The following is an 18,575-nucleotide window of genomic DNA, read 5'->3' as shown; positions in this document are numbered from 1 at the left end:
GAGGGCATTCACAGGCAGGGGCCTTGTTGTATGTGTGCTTGGCACTGACCGAGGTTCGGGTAAGAAATGGGATATCTCACCCAAGGGAGATTGCCTAAGAGCTGTGAAAACACAGAAGCTGCCCTGACCACTTCTGTCACAGCAGACAAGCACCCAGGGAATGAAGACACTGGAGTGTGATCACCTTTCTGCCTTTGGGAACCTTACCAACACTGCCCAAGGGAATAAGCAATGCGTTCACTTCACTGTTCTGAGAAGGTTCCTGTGGGATGTGCTCCATGGCCAAAGTCATGTAGTGGGGAGGGGTAGATGTTGGCTTTCTGGTTAGGGATGAAGTGGGATAGACAAAAAGGGGTATCTGTATGCATCAGTGAAGACTCATAAAATGCTATGAATGATTGTTTTGTTAGAAGGCCATCCCCAGCCTGAGTAAGAGACAGGATGGAATGGGAAGAACATACCATCTGCCTCATATTCATCCTGGGGGTCCCAGTGTATGCATGCTATATCAGAGCCTTTTGAGGTGAGGATGCAGGATATAATGGTCCTCAATCCCTGAGCCTCACAATAGGTGTTAGGCCTTGAATTGTGTTCTTATCCCCCAATTTCATATGTTGAGGTTCTAAATCCTGTGTGACTTTACAGATATAAATAATTAAGCTAAAGAAAGGTCGTGCTGAATTAGGGTGGGTCCTAATCCAATCTGACCGATAGCCTTATAAACACGGCAAACTTGGACATTGACCCCACACAGGAAGAACGGCATGTGAAATGGAGGTTAGGCTACCACAAGACAGGAAACTCAAAGGCAGCATGAGGCCTGGTAGAGGCCCTTCCTTGGTTCCTTTAGAGGATATGGCCCAGTCTATACCCTTAGCCATTTAGACGTCGAAATATTGATTTAAAACCTTTTTTGTTGTTAAAGCCACCTTGTTAGTAGTACTTTGGTATAGCAGCCCTAGTAAAATAATACAAAGGCTCTTGGACAGAGAATGATGAACGTTTGTTTGAAAGAAAGTAAGAGGGTATAACAGGTCATCTGGCATCTTACTATATGTAAGCTTTTGTGTGAAATGGAAAAAGGTACCACGGTAGAGAACAGGTTTGACATGACTAGAGTCATCTGGGTTGTAACAACCATTTAGCTTATCTGGTGTCCCAGGTCTACATCTGAAATCCTATAAAATAATCTACACTGTTAGGACTGTCAGACAAACCCTTTGCTCAGGGTTCTGCTGCCCAGATAATCTGCTAAGTGACTCCAGATGTGTTGATAGTTTGGGGAAACACCTGGTAAACGGCCGAACTTTACTTAGCATATCTTATAAATACCTACTCCTGCCCTGGGGTCCTGGGATCCTCCTATGTGGATTCCCAACATACCTCAGCCAAATATCTTTCTTTTTGTTTTAATTTATTTTATATCCTGACCACAGCTTTCAGTCCCTCCTCCACCTTTTTTCTGCATCCCCCCCCCATCTTGCCTTCCTCTGTATTCATTCATAAAAGGGCAGGCCTCTCATGGATGTCAGTAAAGCAGGTATATCAAGCTGCCTTAAGCCCAAGCACCTTCCCCTATATTCAGGCTGGGCAAGGCAATTCAGCATGAGGAGTAGGTTCCCAAGACACAGTCAATAGGACAAAACAGCAGCCTACAGAATAGATAAAGATCTTCAACAACCCCACATCAGACAGAAGGCTGATCTCCAAAATATATAAAGAACTCAAGAAACTAGATATCAATATACCAAATAATCCAATTAAAAATGGGGTACTGACCTATACAGAAATTTTAGTTTATCCCGTTAAAGCTCTGCTTTATTACTCAGAAGGAAGGAAGATTAACTATGAAGGAAGACTGAACTATGTGAGGTTCCTAAAGGCTCTCCAAAGCAGAGATATCTGTTTCCCCACCCATTTCCTGATGACGTAAGTCACAAAACAATCCCGCACCAGTTCGGAATTATAATTAATAAAAGGGTTATTTATTTAAGGGGAAAACGCACAGATCACTGTCCTAGACCACAGTCCTCTGCGCGAACAGAAACAGAGTCTAGCAGCCAGAACCAGGAACCCGAAGCAAGAGAGTGGGTTCACCATTACTGCTGCTTTTGCAGTATAAGAGACCACACCCAAGTGGGCTGGTATCTTAAAGGCTATTGGCTGAAGGAGCAGAATGTGCTCCCACAGCAATTTCCTGTGTCAAACACTAGGAAGTGTCACTCTCCAGTAAGGATAAGCATTGGACATTGTTGTAGTGATACAACATCATCAAATAGTATGGTGTTCAGGAAGCCTGGTCCACAGATAACTGGAAAAGCAAGACGCATCAGCTACGTGGAAGGCCATTGAAAGGTTGAGTGGGATGAAGTCAAAGAAGTGACCTCTGGGTCTGGAAATACAGAGGTCCTGTGATGTTTGGGGCTGGCAATGTTAATGTGCATCATGTATGCCAGAGGCACACAGTGAAGCACTGTTGGCAGTCTGCCCCTGAAGAACAATTTCCCTGCCTCTATACTCATAAAGTGGAAATTAAAAACTGGTGATGTCTCGGAGGTTCTTGGGAGCCCAATATTCTAATAGATTTATCTACAAAGGTATGAGGTCGCCTCTTGTTTTATTTGCATAGGTTTAATTATTTGCATCTTTGTAAAAGAGCCTTTGTGTGAGCAAACACCAATGATTATAACTTGGGACCAAGTTAGAATTTTCTGAAGACAAAGAGAAGCATTGAGCGGTTAGCTTGCTTTGGGTTATGTTCTCTGTATTTCTAATTAGTCAGATGATCTGGAGCCAGCCTTAGCACTTCCCTGGATCTCACTCTGCTTGTAGGTGAGAAATAGATACCTGAGGAAGTTGGCAAAGGTCAACACCAGCAGTGTATTGGAACTGCAGTACTGACACCATGTACCGTTTCCCCTTGTGGACCAAGACAGTAGTCACTTTAATACTGGCAAGGGTACCTGACAAATCTAAAATCACTACCAGCTCCATATCTACTCAAAGATTTAAATTTTCTTAAAGACTTTATTTCTTTCATTCTTGTTGTATGAGTGTTCTGTCTGCATGTATGCTTGTATACTATGTTTGTGACTAATACTGGCAAGGTCAGAAAAGGGCATTGGATCCCCTTAAACTGGAGTTACAGTTGGTTTTGAGCAGCCTTGTGGTTGCTGGGAGCCAAAACTGAGTTCTCTGCAAGAGCAGCACATGGTCTTAGCTGCTGAGTTCTCTCTCCAGGACCTAAACAAATATTTTTAAATAATGTGTCTTATTTTTATAGTCTGGAATATCAGGATCCATAAGGAGATATTAAACATATTTGAATTTAACCTTTTTAAAGTTTAATTTTTTTTTTGCCAAGAAGTCATACAATCTTAGAGATATATTCTTCTTTGATTTTGTTTCTTACCCTCTAAAAACATAAAACTATTCTTGGACTATACAAATAAATAGTTCATATTTAGCTTATGGGCTCTAGCTCACCTGACAATGATATGGTGTTCAGTGGAAAAGACAGGGAAATACCCACTAGTCAACAATCTCTCAAATGATAACCTACAATGTCAATTCTTAGTGGTTGAGGATTTAATCAATAAGGCTAGCAATAAAAAGTCAATTAAAAAAACAACTACTGGGTTAGGGTTAGGGTTAAAAAAAGAAAAAATAAAAAAAAATTTAAAAAAAACATCTATTGACTGAGCTCATGGAGCCTCTGAATGGACAAAGACGTTCATGTGGCATGTATCAATTCTATAGAGGAAGATCTTGTGCTTAAGACTCCTTGGGGTATCACACTATGTACGCCTTTATTTGACTGTCCAATTGTATGCTTTATAATCAGTTATGATACTAACACAGTATTTTTCTGAAGGCTGAACAAGTTACTGACGTAAGAGAGTTCTCCAAACCCCAAAGTTTGTAGCGAAGTTAGAGATAAATGCAAATGGCCTAAGAGCCTTGTTTATGACTCCAGCAGTCAGCCTGGAGGTCTGGGTATTGGTGGCTGAGTTGACATTAGTGGTTCAATACCAGAAAGTACCCTGCAAACTCCATCTTCTCCCTGAGAATTACCTGATGTGGGATTCCCCTCTGTATGCTGTGAATATCATTGGTTAATAAAGGAACTGCTTTGGGCCTATAGCAGAGCTATAGGGGAACAGAGCTAGGTGGGGAAAACTAAATGGAATGCTGGGAGAAAGGAGGAGGAGTTGGAGAGAAGTCATGTAGCTCTGTCAGAAACAGACTGGAACTTTAGCTGGTAAGTCACAGCCACATGGCTATGCACAGATTAGTAGAAATGTGTTAAATTAATATGTAAGAGTTAGTCAATAAGAAGGTAGAGTTAATGGGCCAAGCAGTGATTTAATTTAATTTTAATACAGTTTCTGTGTGATTATTTCAGGGGTCTGGGCTGCCAGGAAACAAACAAGCAGCCAAGTGGCCTCCTTCAACAATTATCATCTCCCTTAGACTGGCCATCTTACGTTCCTAACCATCACTTATGAGATAGCAGGCCAGTTTCTCCTCCCCTCATCAGAAACTCCAGTTTGTCAAAGTCCATCCCCAACTGTTACATTAGAAGTTCGGCACACTTCTCTGTGGAGACATGATATTGGCTGAGAAAAAGATATAGTCACCACTAACTTCATGTCCCTTCAGATGTCTGTGCTCTAGATATTTGCCTACCCGCTACTCAGGCAGGGGAGACTAGCAGAGGAAACCATTTTATCTCTCCTTTCACTCCACTGTACTGACTGCACACCCTACCTGGCAAACACAAACTATCAATACACGCGCTCATCACTGTGCAGTTCAGCTCAGGAGCCCTAAATGTAGTCTGTATCTGTCGAACAGTCTTCTATGCCAAGAACTTAATGAGAACTATTGCATTCAAACAGGAATTCTGGAAGATGACATGCCCTGTCTCTCCTAATTCATCCAGCAATATTGAACTTATAGCTCTAAGTCCCGGCCTCCAGCATAGCCAGCACACCTCCTGATCCCAGTCAGGACCTGTGCTGTGGATTATTACATGGACTGTGTCAGTTTTAAAAAACAACAACAACAACAACAAAAACAAAAAAACACACTGCAGTGCAGTTCTTATTAGAAGGAAGTAAATTTTAAAACAGTTCTCTTATTATTGCCATGAACTGTCAAGCCAGCTTCCTCATTTTGTATTTATGTGATTGACTTATGAAAGTCTAAATATGGGATTCTGTATTTAGCCTAGTTGGCTTTTCGTTTGCAGGATTCAATGAACCATTTTAATTTGTCAAGAACATTTTGAATTTTTATTCAAATACGCCAGGATAGGATATTTTAGGCAAAGATGCATTACCTGATTGACAAAGAAATTTGATCAGTATGTTCAAGAAGTTTCTGTCTTCAAACTCTCAAGGTGTGCCACCTAGGTAGTAGTCTCTGGCCACGGGTGGCTCTGGAGGACTAGAAGAGTGGCCAGATTGAATCTAATTGAGCTGAGACCACGAAATACACACCAGACTTCACAAACTCAATATAAAAAAGTTTAAAAATATAAAGACCTCATTAGTAAAAAAAAATATTGATTACAAGCCAAGTGGTAATGGCATATGCCTTTAATCCCAGCACTGGGGAAGCAGAAGTTGGTGAATCTCTGTGACTTTGAGGCCAGCCTGGTCTACAGAGGAAGTTCCAAGACAGCCAGGCATACACAGAGAAACCCTGCCTTGAAAAACATTAGATAGACAGATAGACAGGTAGACAGATAGACAGATAAGACAGACAGACAGATAGACAGAGATTGATTACATATTGGGTGTGATACATATCACATGATAATGTTTTGAATTTATATGATCAGATAAACAGGTTATTAAAAAAACTGTCTTCTTCCTATGCTTGTTAACAAATGGCTGCTAAAATTTATGTAACATCTGTGCCAGACATAATCGTTTCTGATGGACTGTATTACTTTAGAAGGTGAAGTGGTCCCTAGCTTCCCTCTATTGTAACTGGATAGTTAGAATAAGCCGAAAGTTTGTGATGAGTTCCAGTGCTCTGCATATGGACAAAGGAGGATGAAGAGTTGCAGGATTCTAAGGACTGAAGGGGACAAAAGATGGGAAAATAAGAAGCCTAGCCAGGCAGGGAGAGGATGCTCAGACTGAGCAGCCATTTTCCTGCATTTCCTATGTAATACGTTACTGCTACTGCTGTTTGAGTTGAAGGAGAGCTTATTCATGTGGTTTGTACAGCCATTTTCCTGAAATCTGCCCCAGAAGGGAAGTGTAGACTGTCCTAAGTCAGCTTCGTATCTCCTTAGTGGCAGAAGCCACCCATCCTCTTCCAGCAGAGGAACACAGATGTGTGACCTTTCCTGTGACCTTTCCCGTGTTCCCTGTTACTCTGCCTCGAGCCCTTCCTCTTCTGACACTGGAAGTGTTTATTGACATCAGAACATCTTCTACTGAGGTCTACTGAGGTCCTGTTCTTTTCCAGTCTTCAAATGTCACTTGTCATCCAACAGGCAGAAGCAGCACTTTTTCAGATTAATCTTTGACCTTAGCAGTGCCCCTGGCTTTATTCTAGGGAGGGAGTTGAGTCGGCTGTCCATAAGGTTAGGTTCTAGCCACAGCTCAAGAGTTCACTGACATTTGTTTGTGTGTGTGTATGTATTTACAAAAGTACAACTCTGAATGTGTTGCTTGCTAAACACCAAGCTGAATGAAACAAATCTTAGAGTTGACCACTGTGGCTACTTCACAGTTCCTTGTCCCTCCATTGTTCTTTTGAACGTTATTCATCTCACAGCTCATTCTTTTATTATTTATTTGTTCATTCATTTATTTATTTAACATACCAACTACAGTTTCCCCTCACTTCTCTCCTCCCATTTCTTCCCCCACCTCTCTTTAACATCCCCCCGTCCACTCCTCCCCTGTCTCCATTCAGAAGGGGTAAGGCCTCCCATGAGACTCAACAAAGCATGGCAAATCAAGTAAAGGCAGGACCAAGCTCCTCCCCCTTTCATCAAGGCTGGGCAAGGCATCCATCCCACCATAGGAATAGGTTCTAAAGAGCCAGCTATTGAATCAGGGACAGGTCCTGGTCCCACTGCTAAAGGCTGCACAGACAGACCAAGCTACACAATTGTCACCTAGATATAGAGGGCCTAGGTCAGTCCCATGCTGGTGCCCTAGCTGTCAGTCCAGAGTCTGCGAGCCCCTACAAGCTTGGGTCAGTTGTCTCCATGGGTTTCTCCGTTATGATCTTGATGTCCCTTGTTCATATAATCCCTCCTCCCTCTCTGCAGCTGGACTCCTGGAGCTTAGCGTAGTGGAGGGCTGTAGATCTCTGCATCTGCTTCCATCAGTCACTGGATGAAGGCTCTATGATGACACTTAGGGTAGTCACAAATATGATTACAGGGGAAGGCCAGTTCCTGGGAGTTTCCCTGGCACCTGATTTCTCCCTAACACCATAATGCCCCCCCCATCAAGATATCTCTTTTATTACTCTTCCCCTCTGTCCTGCCTCCAACTCAAGTCATCCCAAGCCCTCATGTTCCCATTCCCCATCCCCACTCCCTCTACCCCCTCACCTCCAGTTTACCCAGGAGATCTCATCTATTTCCTCTTCCCAGTGAGATGCATGTGTCCCTCTTAGGGTCCTCCTTGTTACTTATCTTTTCTGGGGCCTCACAGCTCATTCTTATACTATGCCTCCCTATACAAGTTGTTTCTTGTTGCCCAGCTTTTTCTGGGGAGGCATGGACAAACATATGTTGATTCCAGGTGCATCATCAATGGCAGACCAAAGAAATCATCACTCTAAAAGACCAACTTACCAAGCCACTGAGTTTATTGGGGTGCTTACAGGAGTATGGGTGAGGGGTTACCTAAAGGAGCATGAGTAACTCAAAGGCAAAGACATCATCAAAGAACCCATCCCAATAACGGTGAGGACTCAAAAGCTGTATCCCTGGAGCTCCTTACATGGCTTGCAGGCAACTTGACAAGCCAGGAAGTTTCCTCTCCCCAGTAGTTCTTACTGCTCATGTAAGCTTGGAGAGGTGCCATCTGAATCTTATAAATTTCAGAAGCTTCCCAAGACTCATGAGTTGTTGGCTTCATGAGCCTTGCAAGTTTGGTTTATTCCCTGAGTCCTAGAGTCTCTCTCCAAGATGGAATTTTCCAACTGAGAGGAGATTGGTGTGCAACACCTCTGCACTGAACGGTCACATAGTGTCACTATTCCTTAAACAACAGAGCATAAAACCCACGTCCATAGTATTTGTATTTGTAGTGCATTAATATTATAAGTAATTAAATATGATTCTGAAGTATGTGGGAGGATGTGTAATTTACATGAAATCTTCTATCTTATGTGAGAAATGAGCATCTTTGGATGTGAATACCAACCTCTGCGGATGAAGAGAGAGACCTATATCCTAGATCCTTTTGCTGGGTTGGGGGAGGTGGACAGTCATCATGTGACTCTGAGCTGCACTTACTAAAGTTAGCTACCAGCACCCACACCTCTGGGTTGAGTTTCTAAATTTTGAAGGCCACCAGGCAGGCTTTCACACAAATGGCTCCAGTGTTCCCTCTGACTGAATTCCAGTGCAAATAGGAGGTTCCGCTAAGATGGGAGCTGGGAAGGTGACAGGGATTTCAATTGGCATCCCGGGGCTAAAGACAGCTTTAGACATCTGTATTCAGTACTCATAATCTTTCAAAAAAAAACTGAACCAGGGTTGGAAAATTGAATCATCTTACATAAAACTCCAGAGCCGGAGTGTTCCTTGAAATCCTAAACAGTGAGTTTCTGGTTTTCTGGATAACCACCGGAAGTCAGAGTCTCCAGGCCTGTGATGTTGGCAGCTGTATCTCTGGGCCAGCATATGGACACCATCAAATCCATGCAGGGCTTGTTTCTGTGTTCTCTAGTTATCTGCTTCTTCTTCCTCTTGGGCTTCTTGGTTGAAAAGCCAGGATGGAGGATGTTATCACAATTTTTATCGGCGTGACATAAAACTTGACTTATCAGGGAAGAGTGGATATCAGCTGAGAATTTCCTACATCAAACTAGCCTGTGGGCAAGTGCATGTGGGCATTTTCTTGATTGTTGGTTGACATGGGAGGGCCCATCCTACTGTGGACCGTATGCCTGGGTTGTATCAGAAAAGCAGAGCAAGCCGGCATTCCTCCATGGTCTCTGCTTCAGTTTCTGCCTCCAGGCTTCTGTCTTGAGTTCCTGCCCTGGCTTCCCTCAGTGATGGATTGTAAACTGTAAGTAAAATAAACTCTTTCTTTCTCCAAGTTTGTTTTGGTCATGATATTTAGACAGACACATTTGTGTGGTGAGTCCAGGCGTGTGTGCATGAGTGCGTTTGTGTGTGCGCACGTGTGTGATGGTTTTATCATCGGGGGGCTATAAGAATTCATTGAATGCAGAGGTTCCAGAAGGGAGATATTAAGGTCTTGTGTGTTTCTTAAGAAATAAAACTGAGAGTGAAGAGGGCAAAGAAGAGGAGCAGAGAGCAAGTCTCATCCATATTTCAGTTCATTTGTGATTCACCTTCTATTGCTTACCCGCCAGAGTTATGAACAATGAGATCTAGTTAGCATTAGCCAAAGGCCGGGCATTTACTTCAGCTTGCTTCAAACAGTGAATTAATCATCTACAATGCAGTATTTTCCCAACTAATAAAGGGAAATGAGAAGGCAGGAACGGCACCCTTCCTACCCACCCGCTTTAGTCCCTCAGTTTTATATCCACTTAGCATCAGACACACAGACCTGATTTCACAGACTATCCAAAATCTAGGAACCACAAATCAAAGAAAACAAGTCTCTTTCTGAGACTGGCTTAGAAGATGAAGGAATCATACATGGTCACCCATGCTTAATCCCAGCACTAGGGATGTAGAGACAGAAGGGCCGTGGGTTTAAAGCCAGGCTTAGCTATGTAGCAAGGCCCTGATTCAAGGGGGAAAAAAACTGTAGAAAAGGAACAGTGACCTAAACTCAACTGCATTTTTTAAGGCAAACTGCACACAAAGATACTGCTTAGGAGAGACTTCAGTTCCCTTCACATTCCTGAGGTGGAATCTAGATAGCTTTTATAAATTCTAGTCTACACTGGTTGCTGTTTTTGGCCTACTTTGCTGGTAAGCAAGAAAAGACTTTTGGAAGTCCCTTAGTCCATACTGTTTTCTCTGCTCACCAATGTCTAATTCAGGAGACCGGTTTTAGCTACCCAGGGCAGGTTCTTGGAGGAGGAGTCGGGTCTCCCATGTTCTGTAATGACCAGGTTTTATTGAGGCCCAAACTGGCCCCTGTTAAATTACTGTGTGCCTCGCCAGGATCTAGTTTCCCGTGGACAGTGATGGCAGTGTGAGTAGCTTGTGAAGTCATAGGCTTGTTTGCCTGCTGGTTTGGAGGGGGCTTAGGCCTGAAAGAAAGTCCTGTTGGAGGCTGAGCAATTGGCTGAAATTTGACTCATTCCTTATTATAAATGTGTTCAGTGACTTTTTCCCCTACTGAATCCTACATCTGATAAATGCAATCTAAGACAAACCAAGCGAAACCAACAAGCGAACGAACAAACAACAACAACAACAAAAAAAATGGTTGGGCCTGATTCATTTTTAGAACCGTTCCACCCCTTCCATGTTGGAAGTTTCTCTTCTCGGTTTTCCTGGCTGTGAGGCTCTTCAGGGATGACTGAATTCACATCACCCGAACACAGCTTGGGCTTTGCTCTGTAACCTCCACAGTGGGTTGTCTTTGAACCAGCGTATTGGCAAAGATTCTCCTCGGTCAACATCTAGGCGTGGTCTTTGAACCTCCTTCTTATCTAGGCCTCAACTGTGGCCTCTAAAGTTTTGAACGGACACTAGCCTGGTCTCTAACTCTTTAAAACCCATCCTAGAAACGACCCTAGACCCCTTGCCTTAGAAATCCCAAGACTGCTGAACAAATTTTCTGCTCGCTCTAGACAACAATAAAAACTGGGCCCGTTTCCCAGTCTCTATAGGGAGAGTGGAAACCTGTCTTCATTCAGCTCCAGTTAGCAAGCACAAACAGGCTTGGCATGTCTAACTCCTGCGGTAGATTTTACATGGACCATGTGCTATAGTTTTAGGTCTAGATTCTCGAGTCATTGGGGGTATACCTTTGAAGGAGTCTGTGAGAAAACTGCCCTCTTCCTCCTCTTTTCTGCTTCTGGGCCCCGAGAGGAGTGGCATTGTTCCCACGGCTCATCCATCATGGCACTCTGCCTTGGTGTAGGCCCAGACAAGCGGGCCAATTCATCACCAACCAGAACCCTTGGCCATGTCTATGCAAACCAAGGTGAGTCCGGCTCACCTGAGACTGTTTTCCCTGCAGAGGTAGATTATCACTGACTAAAGTCCTCTTGGTACCGCACTCACGTCCAGCCTCACTTCCCTAGACAACCTGCACTGTCTCCTGGCTAAGAGTAGTGAGTACATCTGGTGTGTTTCAGCATTTCCCATGGTTCTCTGCACAGCGTGGTACACATGGCTTCTCAGAAACCAACCCTTGAAGGAATGGGATAGTGACAGGAGAGCGACATGAACTTTACACAAATGATAGTCAACTTTGTCTTTACTGAAGCAGAAGCCATGGAATGGGAGATTCATTTATGCACGCTCAGGCTCACAGTGTCTTTGCTACTTTCTACTGCTGTGAAGACACTGCTTAGAAAAGAAAGAATTTAATCACAGTTTTAGAGGCTTAGTCCATAAGCATCATGGCAGGGAGCAAACAGGTGCTGGAGCTGGAGCAGCAGCTGAGAGCTTTACATCCTGATCTGCATGGAGAGAGAGAGAGGGGGGGGGCCTGACATGGGTTTTTGAAACCTCAAAGCCCACTGCCGGGGACTCACCTCCTCCAACAAGGCCCCGCCTACTCCAACAAGGCCATACTCTCAATCCTTCCCAAACAGTTCCACTAACTGATGGCCAAGTACTCAGATACCAGGCTGAATGGGGGTCATTCTCATTTGAATCATCACACATCAACTCTCTCTAGACAGGTTCTTTTCAATTTTCACTTAGATTAACTTATTTTATTTCTATTTTATTTTGTGTATATGGGCATGTCTGTGTACCACTTGCGTACCCGGTGCTGACGAGGCCAGAAGAGGGCCTTGGATCCTCCGGAATTGGAGTTACAGATGGTTGTGAGCTGCAGTGTAGGTCCTGGGTATTGAACCTGGGTCCCTTAGAAGAGAAGCTCATGTTTGCTGAGCCTCCTCTCCAGTCCCCTCCAGACAGGTCTTTTAAATCCACACCTCAGGTAGTGATGGTCCTTCTCCAGGACAGTCGACGAGAGTTTCATCCCTCTGCATCCTTATTCTCTTTTCTCTGAACTCCTGCCACACCCCCACACTTATATGCCACACAAAAAGCGAATACCATACATGCGCACACAAGCACACATTACACACCTGCCCACACACTTGGCAGTGTTTCCTCTGATCTGCTTCCATCTTCCTTACTGTCCCTTTTCTGGGAACATGCAATTTCACAAGAAGTTCGGCAGTGCATCAGTTCAAACCTACAGGGGTGCTATTTCCCAGAGTCACGTATCTACAGATTTATTCATTCGTGTATGTTTGTGTATGTATAGGAGCACACAGGTGCACATGTATGAGCTCCACCTTCCGTGTTTGTTCCTCTTCAGCCACCATTAGCCTTGCTTTTGAAGACAAAGTCTCTCTCGTCTAGCTGGTGATTGCCAGTCTAGGCATCCTGGCCAACAAGTCACAGGGATGATTCCCAACTCTGCACCCCTGGCCCTGGGATTACAAGCACACGCCACCATTCCCTACATTTTAACGTGGATTCTGGGGACTGGATGTAGGTCCCATCTTCCCAGTCCTGAGAATGAATTATTCAGGTGGAAAAAAAATCTGGTGTTTTAACTTACATTTAGAATTCTAGAACCTAGCCGCTTTTCAATGACTATAAATTCGTGAACACCTGCTGTGCCAAGAGAGGAGAGACCTTTTAGGAAGGGACGATCTCCGACACCATGGTCTTAGAGCCACCTGGGCTGCCTGGGCCAACTCGGACAAGGGAGACACTCGAGAGCCCAGATGGGCAGATGATCAAGGACATCTTTACAAGGATGTACTGGAGTGAGTTTCCGTGAGCCCTAGGACTTGCTCCCTCGGGTACCATTTCCCATCATGATGGGCTGTGGCTCAAGACCTTTATATTACACATGCCCGGGTAACTTCTGTTTGTTCTCAATTCCTTTTTTATTTAATTAAATAAACGTGCCTTAAAGCAGTATTAATTTAACTTCCCCCTACCATCATTTTAAAAACATCTACTATGATTTCCAAATGCTTGTTATGGAATGAATTTTGTCCTTCTTTCCCTCTTGTATGTTGACCTCCTAACCCCTAGAATCCTGGAATGCAATTACTTGGCGGAGTCAGGGTTCCTTAAAGAGGCAATTGATGCAAAATGAGCTCATATTCGTGGGCCCTGATCCAAATATGACTCCTGATGAACAGAGGTGTCCAGGGCCCAAATGCACAGAGGGAGGACCCTGTGAGAACACAGGGAAAGTGCAGCCATCTGCTTGCCGAGGGAAGAGGCTACGGGAGAGACAACTTGATCTTGCTTGGACTTCAGGCCCACGGAACTCAGAAAATCTGTTTCTGTGGTTGAAGCTCTCCAGTCTGTGGTACTTGGTTATGGCAACTCTTGCAGACTGATACATGTCGCTGAGAAAAATATGTGTTTTGCAGACAAAAACTTCTCCATGAATGGATGTATTCAAAGCCATGAGGACAATCTGGAGACTACAAGAATAAGTAAGGCCTTTTCAGCGTCCTATATGGTGCTTTTACCGTTTTGGTTATGTATTTGTAAAACTGTTGCATGAAAAAAAAAGCATCTTGGACTGGAGACTCAGTAGATAAAGTGCTTCTTCCGTAAGGCTAAGGACCTGAATTCAGACCTCCAGCATCCACATTAAAAAGTCGGTTGTGGCAGCATGTGTCTGTCTTCCCAGCACCGGGGAGGCAGAGACAGGAGGATCCTTGGGGGCTTGCTGGGCAGCCAATCTAGCCAAACTGGTAAGCTCTGGGTTGGGTGAGAGATCCTGACTCAGAAAAGTAGGGTGAAAAATAATGGACATTTGACATTGACCTCTGACCTCTCCGCACAAGCATACACCTGCCTTCCAGCGGCACATATGTATGCAGACATCTGAGCATAACATACACACACACACACACACACACACACACACACACACACACGAAAATAAAGAAGAAGAAGGAGGAAGAGATGGAAGAAGGAGGAGGAGGAGGCGAAGAACCAACTATATTGAGACAGGTGAAGAAGTCACGGGTCTACAATCCGAGCTCTAGGGGGATGGCAAATTAATAACCTTGCTGGGCTGTAGAGCAAAGTCCTGAAAAAAAGAAAAAAATGAAACAAATCAGGCAACTGTCTGTTCCTGTGGAGCAGGAGTTTTTAAGCAGCCCCACTTGGACAATCTTGGGAGATGTGTGACAATAATCACCGATGTTTAGACTCCATCTCCAGAGTCGTTGGAGAACAGCCTGTGTTGGGCACCCAGCCCCCAGCCCAGGGACTTCTAACGAGTATCTAGAGGGTGAGAAAAATTGTTGGAAACGAGTTAATTAGGAAAAACACTGACAATTAAATGTTTGCAAAGGGAGTCATTCTGTTTTATCTTTCCGAAAGTCCAATTTCATACACAACTATACACTGCTCTACCACGGTGAATACTCTTCTCTCTCGGAAGACGGCTTCCTCCCTTCTGGCCCCGGGTCACCAGGGAGGTGGTTGATAGCGAGCACAGAAACCGCTTAGCAATTTCTCCGCTACTGATCAGGGCGTGTTACAGGTTTCAGGGCGATGCCTATGTGAAGAAGAAAGTCCGTTTGGATAGGGGCGCTCTACCGCCCACATCCCCTAATTAGTAACTTGCAACCCAGCCCTGCGGAGCGCTGACCTCCTTTGGTGGAGCTGGGGTGACAGCCAGTTCCCTGGAACTTGGCAGCCGGTGAAAGCCTACGGGTGCCAATTAGCGAGAGCTGCCTTCAACCCTGAGCTACTTAATGGTGGCTTTTTAAACGTTTGTTGGTTTTTCATTAAAGATTGATCTGACTCTGTGGACTTCTAATGTCCATTTATTTGGTAAATCAATCTCAGCCTGGCAGTGTCACACACACAGGGAAACCTTGGCTGCAAGTGACTTTTGAAACTCAGCTCTCAGTTGCAGAAGATGGGGGGAAGTAAAGGATGAAGGAGAAATGGGGCACCAGAGACCCCCTCTAGGATACCGAGCACCCCAAAGACCCAGAGGCCCAGCTGCAGGAAGAGAGTGGCAAAAGGGGATCCCAGACAGCTGTAGCAAGGGTGAGCATGGTAATCCTACCCTTTGCTATGCGACTTCCCAGCTTTTATCTGAGTTATTTAAAAAAAGCGACCTGACAGCCGTACACTCAAGTCTCACTTCAACCATGGTCCCCAGGAACCATGATGGTAGATGGCTTAAACAAAAGCACTTACTGGGCCTCCTGAATATTCTGACAGGCTCGGCCAGGCAACCTGCCTAAACAATTGCATGGGGCCCCTTTGGGACAACTCCAGAGACTTCTCATGCCTGGCCAGGCTCCAACCTCTGATTTATCTTGTGCAGAACAAGATACCCTGACAAGAACTTTTGGCAGCAGCTGGGGAGGGAAGGGCATGCTAACAAGCCTGTCTGGTAACCTGCCCCAAGTGAAGCTGTTCTACGATCTGTTAGAGCCAAAGTTGTTCATCTGTGGTACCCTTGACTGCCTCGGGCTCAGGAGCCTAAGACAGGAGGCCCCTGTGCACACAGCCAAGGGAAGAGAACTAGTTCAAGCCTGTAATCTAATCGACTAGGGGATGGGTAATTAAAAAAAAAAATATGGCTCATGTTGAACAGCAGTATTTATATTATATATTAATTCTATGTAATTATATGTGTGAAATTATAGATGGGCATTAAATCACAGTAATTATTAAAACACCGCACAAGTAGAAAATTGACAATAGTGTGTGGTGAGGCTACCCTTAAAATATATATGTTGTACAAATAATTATATATGTACCTGGGGTTATATATGTCTGCTGTCATAATAATTATCAAAACACATACAGAAACATCTGAAAACTATCTATTCAGTGAGCTAATGCCAACCTTATTATGTGGGTGACTGCCAAATATATATTTAATGTCCTCTTTTCCAGGGGTTCACTAGCAGTGTCTAGTTAAGTACCAGGTTCACAGGGAATCTTGGAGACTGGAGGATTGTAGTTACATCACTAGCAAATGCCCTCTGATGCCAGCATGATGACGTATGCATGAAGTGCCTGTATCTCTCTGTCTATTTGCATTCAGAGACATATCTCCAAAAGCAACCTGGGTCCCTATGTGTGTCATTCACGCCTTGCAGCTTCGCAGGTTAACTTCGTCTGTCCTTAGGGCAGGATTATAGAGTGTCAGGTGAAGGTTAGCCTAGAGGCTACTTTTCACCCTAAAGTCATGCTGAGGGTTTGTTTTCTAGTTATTTTTCTATTTCTTCCAAAGTGAAAGTGCCTCAAACAAGGTAGGAACTGCAGCCATATGGACAGGCAGTGGCCTGAGAGGCTTGCTATGGTTGTGTCCGTCAGAGCTGCTTTCACTGGGGCCTGGATTATCTTCTCCTTTCTCATTTCTGCTTGCCCAAAAGTGTAGGCTCATATATGTTCATGTTAAGGCAGCACTGAATTCCTGAAGAATCAACTGGGACAGTTACGTTCTAGTCTGACTTTGCACAAAGTCTCTATGAGATGCATCCACTCAGCTCACAGGGGGATTCTTTTTGTAGTTCTTCATGTTTTGGTCATTCTGACTGGAGTGAGACTATTTCCCACATTGTGGGTGGCCATGTACAACCACTTAAGACTCCTAAAGAGACAGAATTTGTCGGGGAGACTGTGATAATGTCTATCAGGAACATGATGGCCAGAGACATAAAATGCCCTTCAACTACGGAGTCCCACCAGCAAGGCCCCTGAATCAAGCCAACAGCAATGAAGCAAATTGAAAAACAAGTCAGGAGAGGAGATTATTTTAACCAAGTAGATGGTTCGTTACTTTCTTGTCACTGAGTTTCCACATATCAATGTGTTCAGGAGCAGCAGGAAATATTGGCTATCACATACCATCCCCAGATGAGTCAGCAGTCAAGAGAGTTCTGCAAAGGAGTTTGGAGATGCTTGCTATACACTGATTCCATCCTCATGGTAGAGTCACTCACTGTACTATTGATCGAGAAGTTTCTGATCATCAACTTACTTAATGTAGGCCAAGTTGGGTAAGGATCGTTCTGCCAAAGGTTGGCCTTTACGAAGGGTGTATGCCTGCTGACAAAACCTTCCTTGTTCTGTAGTGAAATGAAGAGATAAAGATCAACAGTCAGTTCCCCGTTGGCTGTAAAATGACAGCACTGGAGTCTTGAACCTGTGTTGGTTTCTTATTTTCCACTTAATTAAGATAAGACATGGCATTACTCATGTAGAGGGTTGTTCATTAAATCTTTCCCAGGTGAAAATGTTTCTTGGATGGTACACCAGTTTTCTGAGGGATACCTTATAAAAGAATCTCTGGGACATAGACACTAGAAGAATTATCCAAGGAATCATTGGCTCTTCATATGATTGGAAACAATTGGCAATTGCGGTATTAGGGTTATGTGACTCTCCATAAACTACCAAATTACCTTTCTCTTTTAAAAAAATATAATTAAGCTGCAAAATGCCCACTATAGGTTTTTCCTTCCACCAGAGTTGTATAATGTATAATGTGCATGTAGGTTATGCTAGACCAACTCACATGGTGCAGAAACAACTTCCTAGCAGCCCCTGTAACTTTTGAAAGCCAGAAAATATCTGTTTTTTCAAAAGTATTTCTCTAAAGGCTCTCTCTGTCTCTCATACTCAGCTACTAGCCTCCTCCTGCAGTGCAGGGAAGCTATCTTTTTGGTCTTCTACTTCAAGCTGTCTCTTTGCATGACATTCCTCTCCCAGTTTTGGCAGGGAAGCCTTTCTCTCCCTCCATGCAAGAACTCACTCACTGGGCTGTCTTTGCTGCTCTCCTACCTCAAGGCCCCATCATGTCTGCCCTCCTGGCCATGAGGCTCTCTCTTACAGTAAAGCTCATCCACAAGGTTAGCTTCCTTCTCCAAGAACTTGTCCTGCAGTAGCTTGATCACTTGTGCCTAGACTTGGGGATTTCACACCTGGATGAAGAAAGAGTGGGCTGTGGATGAGGAGGGAGGGAGGCATTGGAGATGGAGTGGCCTGTCAAAGTACCCACGCTCCCCGCCAGCCAGGGAACAAGCTTCCCAAACATGAGCCTGTGAGGCCATTTAAGATTCAGGCTATAGCCGGGCGGTGGTGGCGCATGCCTTTAATCCCAGCACTCGGGAGGCAGAGGCAGGTGGATCTCTGTGAGTTCGAGGCCAGCCTGGACTACAAGAGCTAGTTCCAGGACAGG

This window comes from Microtus ochrogaster, linkage group LG7_11, assembly GCF_000317375.1.
Source record: "Microtus ochrogaster isolate Prairie Vole_2 linkage group LG7_11, MicOch1.0, whole genome shotgun sequence".
Taxonomy (NCBI): domain Eukaryota; kingdom Metazoa; phylum Chordata; class Mammalia; order Rodentia; family Cricetidae; genus Microtus; species Microtus ochrogaster.
Note: the sequence above shows the minus strand (reverse complement) of the source record.